This window comes from Stenella coeruleoalba (assembly GCF_951394435.1).
Source record: "Stenella coeruleoalba genome assembly, chromosome: 6".
NCBI classification, from domain to species: Eukaryota; Metazoa; Chordata; class Mammalia; order Artiodactyla; family Delphinidae; genus Stenella; species Stenella coeruleoalba.
In genome coordinates, this window is record NC_137151.1 from 57,487,372 (window position 1) to 57,494,288 (window position 6,917).

Consider the following 6,917-nt stretch of genomic DNA (forward strand, 5'->3'; position numbering starts at 1 on the left):
TTTTACACATTTCTTTCTGTGAACATAAAATTAAAAGTTAAAGATATCTGACTAAGTAAAGAGACTATCATTGGGCATTTAACATGCCTCATGCTAGTGTTTTAGTTTGAATTCTGTCTGCTGTAAGTAGTGGAAGGCCAAGTCAAACTGACGTAACTTAAAAATTGGCCTATGTAATTGAAAAGTCAAGTTGGTAGTCTCCTTTGGATCAGGGGCACACGTGAGACCTTCAGGAATCTGTGTCCCTCTCCATTTGTCTGTCCCCTGCATTGTTTTCATTTCAGGTAGACCTTGCCAGTAGCGCAAAAAGATGGCCACTACCAAGTCCAGGGCACATCAGTTTGGCAATGCCTAGGGAGAATACCTCCTTTTCCCAGTGCTAACAATGAATCCCGTGGCTGATAAACTCCCCATACACACTGATCAGAGGGATGCAGAACTATTAGTGGCCAGATCTGGATCATGGGTCCATGCTGGGTGTGGAGTCATTCCCACCAAAATTTGCCCTGAGAGGCGAGGAAGATGATTTCTCAAAGGAAAAGCAGGGAGTTCTTTTCAGAAGAGAAGTATGCATCACGGGCAGATGAAAACAACAGCTACAGGGTGTAAACTGAGTAGTGTGTAATTGATTTCCATTCACTGCCTTAAGCTATTTTAGGGAAATCTTTAGAATCTTCCTCCTTTAATGTTTCAATAAGATGCTTATTAAATTTGTCTTTGTTGTGAACAACCTTTATACAAAGAGGCTTCCTCTCCTCCTTTTCTTTTTCTTTCCTGTTCCTCATCTTTCTTTCAAATAATCCATGTCTTCCTAATTTTTGACTCAGTTTTTATTTTCTCCTCATTCCGGGCCCAGAGGTAAAGAATAACTAGAAATGTCGGGGTATAAAAACCTTTATTTGCCTTTTATTTAACCTTTATGACATAGCCAACTGAGTCTATTTCATACCCTGCCCCAGTACAGAGAGTTATATAGATTTAGCCATGAGGACAGTATCGTACAGTATTTAAGCACACAGTCCCTGGAGTCATCTTGCCTGGGTTCAAATCCTGTCTTTGCCATTTGCTACCTGTGACCTCGACGGATTTTAAACCTTTCTATGACTCAGCGTCTTCACTTTCGAATGAGGCTAACAGTGCCTCTTCAATAGCATTGCCAAGAAGATGGATTAAAAGATTTGAGCTGTGTGGTGGATAAGAAGGTTCAGTGAGTTTGACAAGAGTCTTTATTCATGCCCAAGCTCATGAAGTCTGTCGTTGCCTTTAGTGGTATCTCATTCTTGCTTTCCTTTCAGACACGCCTGTGCAACTCCAAACGTGAGGTCTACTTTCTCTCCACACTCTTTTCTTCTTCTCTGCAAAAAACCTCATGGCAAAACTCTCTATTCCAGTTCTGCCATGTACATTACCTTCCTCTTCTAATTCTAGCTCTCATATTCCCCTTTTCTCATCACTGCCAAGAAAACTGACTCAGCTCTCTTCTGTGGAACTGAAATTCTTGAAGTTGTTTAAAAAAGGTATATAAAAGTAAATCCACATGAACAGCTCACATGAGTTGGTGAGGTAAGCGCAAGGCAGGGGAGAATTTGTTCTGTTATGCATTGATTCTTTCATACATTTCACAAACAGTTCTTGAGTGCCACAGACCTGTGACTATAAGCGAGTTTGTAACATGCAGCTGGACATATAAAGCGAAATGCTGCATGGACTCTGCCCTTAAGGAGAGGAAAATTTTACATCCCTTTCCCATTATTATGCACTTGAGTTTAACATAAATTAAACTCATTTTTACAAAATATCTGATTTTTAAAATCTTTTGAAAGTAATTTATTATTACTTTCTCTGCATCTAATGAATCCATTGAGGATGATGAAGATAATAATCAAAAATTTAACTAATAATTATTAAATGCTTTCTGTATGCCAGGCCCATTTCTAACTGGTTTATGAATAGGAATCACTTAACTTTATTACACTTGCCATTCCCACTTAGCAGATGAAGAAATTGAGTCTCCAAGAGATTTTCTTTTCTATGGTTATGCAACTTGTAAGTAAGGATTTTGCATAACAACTATACACACGGGAGTATTTGCTTGTTAGGCATATACTTAAGGGAAGTCGGAAAACCTATGAAATAAAATGATGTGGGACTTTGATAGCTCTTTGCCTTTATTAATCATTACGGTCATCTGCAAGATTCTTCTTTTTGAAAATTCAGTTTTTTTAAGCCTCTCATGATTTAGTATTTTCACTTTTCTCCCATATATTCTTTTATTCATTTGTTTTTTCATTGATTTATTCCATAAGCACTTATTGAGTGTCTACTCTTGCAAATTACAAAGAACCGAGGTAAATAAGGACCCTTCTTTTCTCTAGAAGAGTAGGCTGTTTTAAATCTATGGATGGTCACTTTGGGGAATTATAAGTTGTTCTCTATCAAATATTTTTAAAAACTTTGGGGGTGGTGATATTTACAGGGAAACCTAGGGTAAATTAAAAGAAGGCAAAATTTTCACTATTCACTAGCACTTTATTGGCAAGGTTTTCTGGGGATAGAAAAATGTCCTTTTTGGAAGGCTTTTTCTTCATCGTGCCCTGCACTTTGTCTACATTCATAATTTACCATCAAAGAAACCTGCTGATGCATTAATAGATAAAGCAAAGGTTGAAGTTGTTAACCACCCGTTTCAGAATTTCTCAGTGTTATTGCCTTAAGGTTTAAGCTAAGAGGTGGTAAGGGTTTTCAAGGTGGCCTCTAAAATTTTTAATGTTATTACATACACTTGATAAAGGGTTTTCAAGAGGTGGTAAGGGTTTTCAAGGTGGCCTCTAAAATTTTTGATGTTATTACATACACTTGATAAAAATGATTTAGATGAATTTCTTTATTGCTGTTCACTTACCTGTTTCCAAAATTTTCCCTATTTGAAATAATGCAATAGCAAAATTATTTGCTGTAATAGATCCTGGTCACTACTTACTTCTTAGGATTGTGTGTGACTTTATTCAGAAAAACAAAAATTCTAAAAAGTAGATCCACTTGGTGATATAAAGTATCTTATTTCTGTTAATACTGCTTGTATTTTTGTTTTGGACTGTTTCCACCTCACCTCTGATGGAATTCCTAGTGAAACAAAACAAAACAATACAGCCCATACCCTTAGAAGGCATAGATACTTTCTAATCAGGAATCTGAGATATCTGGTCCAGGATGTGTTGAACTAAAAAGTTTTGGATATGGAGGTGAAACATGTGAGCCCTGGATCCAAATTCTGATGAGAGAACATCGTATTTTTAAACTGCTACAAGACAAAGTTTTGCAGGCTTCAATTTTATTTATTGGTTTACTGATTTCTGGAAGCTGTGTTATTCTGTGTTGTAAAATCTGGAAAGAATAGTCTGATAAAACTTCGAGATTAAAAAATATCCCCTCCCCTCAAGGTAACCCTCTAAAATATTTATTTAACTTTTTTTCCTGTGAGTAAAACGTAAGACCTAACACAGGGTAAATATATAACATATTCAACTGAGATTTCAGGCTTCCATCTTTATCTTTGATTGGAGGTCAGTGACTGACCATACTTTATGGTTATTTAGTAACACCCATAAGCCTGGGTGCCACTTGAAAAACTCATATTATTTGGTGTAAACCTCTCAACTGCACTGACAGAGTTGGAATACGTTCCCTTTGCCAAGCAGCGGAGCCAGTTATTGAGAAAGAAACGAGGCACTGCTCCATATAATGTGAGAACGCTACTTCTCAGGCTTAAACAGAGTGCTTATGGATTGAAAACTGAGGCCACGCAGGGTATTAGCTTGTTCACGTAAAGGTGCCAGAACTGGCAAGATTTTTCTTCTTCTTTTTTTTCCCTCTCCCATTGCTTATTAATGGGGTCAGTTCTGGTGAGTAACTTGGACATCTTCAGAATTCAAATTTCTGAATTTCTGTAGAGGAACTGGTATAGAAAACTTTGATTCTTTACCCAGGTGCCATTGGCTTTTAGCAACAACATATTTATGCCTTAAATGAGCAAAGCGTCTTAAAGATTTCTTCAAGGTTTTGAGGAGAGGAAAGACAGAGTGCCTTTTAGTATTAAAGATATCTGTAAGTTTCTCATTTCCTGTCCCTGCTGTAGTCACCTTCAATATTTCTTTCATATCAACATATTTCTAAACAGTTCTCCAATAGCATTCCATGTGAAATGGAATTGATTTTGTCTTGAGGCAGCTAAGGGTAGGAGCTAAGTGCATATTTCCTGTTTAATCATTTCAACTTCATTTCCTAAAAATGAGCACACTGAGTATTTAACCTATTTGGTGTCGGGAAAAAAAAAAGTACAGACCTTTGGCCTACTGCCTAAAAAAACCCAATAAGAGCTTAAGAGGCAGCAGTTTGGGAAGCAGTTAAGTATGCAATTAAAAACAAATCTAGAATCCTCAGATTGCACTGGATAAAAATCTCAGGATTTCTCGGGGTCAGTCTCACAAAACACCTAATCCAATCACCCATCTGGGGTTTGAATCCCATTCCACCCTTCCCAGGGTGTCACCCTGATGTATAATGCCTTATCATTGCAGAGACAGGAAACATAGCATACCCCAAAGCAGCTCCCCATGTCTCTGTTCACGAGGAGGGTTTTCATTATGTGGACTCAGAATCTGTGTCATGGTAATTTTAATCACTGGTTCTAGAGAGATCAATGGGGGACATGCAAAATGAGTTCAAAATTCTATTCCACAGCTCTTTAAATTTCTAAAGACATATTGACACCTCCAACTCTGTCAGCAGTTCCTACATTCCAGTTCTGTGTTGAGCAGACACGAATTTGTTTATGATAGTTTGTGGCCATGGCACCCGATCTCAACGCCTTACTCCAGTTTCCATCTGAACAAAGCAGGGTCAATCAGGACTTTCATCAGCCTCATTTCAGACAGTAGGATTCTAATTAAATAAAGCCTTAAATGACATGGACAACTTTGGCAACTCTGTCCCACAACTGCAATCTGTTGAATGTAATATCAACCACTAAATCATTTTCGTAGCTATTTACTAGGTAATATTGCTACCAGCACTCCCACACACACGTCACTAAAAACAACTAACATCGTTTCTGTTGCTCTGTGCCAGGGACTATTCAACTGTTTTACATATATTAATTCACTTAAGCTACTATGAGTTGGTATTACTCTTCCCATTTACTGATGCAGAAACTAAGGCAGTTCAGGAGACAGGAAGTAACTTGCTCAAGTTTATACAGGTCATTAGTGACAACACCAGAGAATGAACACAAACTCTCCGATTATACAGTATACAGAAAACATCTCGCCATCAGTTGGCTCTTCTGGTTTCAAGTAGAAGATTGGTCACATATATCTACTAGATGTCAATTTATATTGGTTCATCGCTCTGATTGATCAGGTCTTTCTGGATCATGAGCTCGCACCCTAGGTTTTATGTCATCAGCAGTTATAATCAGCTTGTTTTCTAATTCTCATCCAAGATACTGTTAAAAATGTAAAACTAGACAGGGCCACACTAAGACAGACCCTCTGGTGCATCATGCAGAGCCATCCTCCAGGCTGACATCTATCCATGAACCAACAACTTTGGATAGAAGCGTTCAACCATGTATGTGTCTTTATAATTATGCCACTTTTCTAGCTGAAGCTTTCTCAGTGCTAATGTCGCAATATACTGGTGTGTTGCAATCCACTGTAAGGTTTTCAAAACTAATTTATTTCTTTAAAAATAAACAGCAGATTAAAGATTATCATCAAATTAAAGTCACTCTCATTCACTTCCATTTTATCAAACTTGCTTGAGTATGATAAATAAGGTAAGGTGTTATAACTGGCATGGGAATAATAGTGGATATGTCCTTGGGCGAGTGGGAAGTAGAAAACTCAACTCTCAGATGTGTAGTGGTGGAAGAAAATGATAAATGTTGCTCTGGCCCACATTTTTCCATATTGGTTATAAGAATTTAATGAGAAAATTTGTCAAGTTCCTTTTGAGTATTTCTTCTCTCCATTCCCTTGGCCATGACCTTGTATTTCTTTCAAAGTATTAAAATGGATTTTTCACTAACTTCTTATTCTGAAAAATTTCAAAATTACAGAAAAAAAGTGAAAGAATAGTATAATAAACAGCCATATACCACCTAAATTCAACACTTTATTATATTTGCTTTATTTGTATTTATATCTATATATTTTGTTTTCTGAACTATTTGAAAATAGGTAGCAAGCATCATGACAATTCTCTCCTGGGCCAGTCATTTGTCTATTTCATCTATTTCTTGTTCTTCCTCTGCATTGCTCTGTATTTCAGGGACTTGGTACCTGAAAACTACATTTCCCAGACTCCCTCACAACTGGGTAATACTTAGGTTTTGGCCAATGAGAAGCAGTGGCTGGAGATTGGCGGGTAAGAAGTGAGGCGAAGACAGGATATTTCTACCACCCTCCCTGTACTTTGGGAAGTATCTTTGGTGGTGTCTTTGTTTATTTTTGTCAAGCAGCTCCTTTCTCCATGGTCCAGGCTTTCCCTGGGGAGCCCCTGCCAATTCCCACAGGGACAGCCCTGGCTCCTGGGCTCTGGTAACACCACCTTTGAATTGGCAGTGACTTCTTTTGTGAATCTCTAAGTCAACCCCTTGTCCTTTGCCCTTTCAACTCTTCCAACACCTTCTTAACCAGCTACCTGTATTGAATGTCTTCTTTTGAACTCCTTTCCTTGTGAGTTGTTTCCTGATTCTGAAAAACAAAGGCTTCAAATTCTCCAATACACTTCTTCTAAAACTAAGGACATTTTTCTATTAACCTCAACCCACTATCACTTAAGAAAATTATAATAACCTCTCTAATATCATCTAATACTCCAGTCCATATTAGCATTTCCCCACTTGTCTCCAAAAT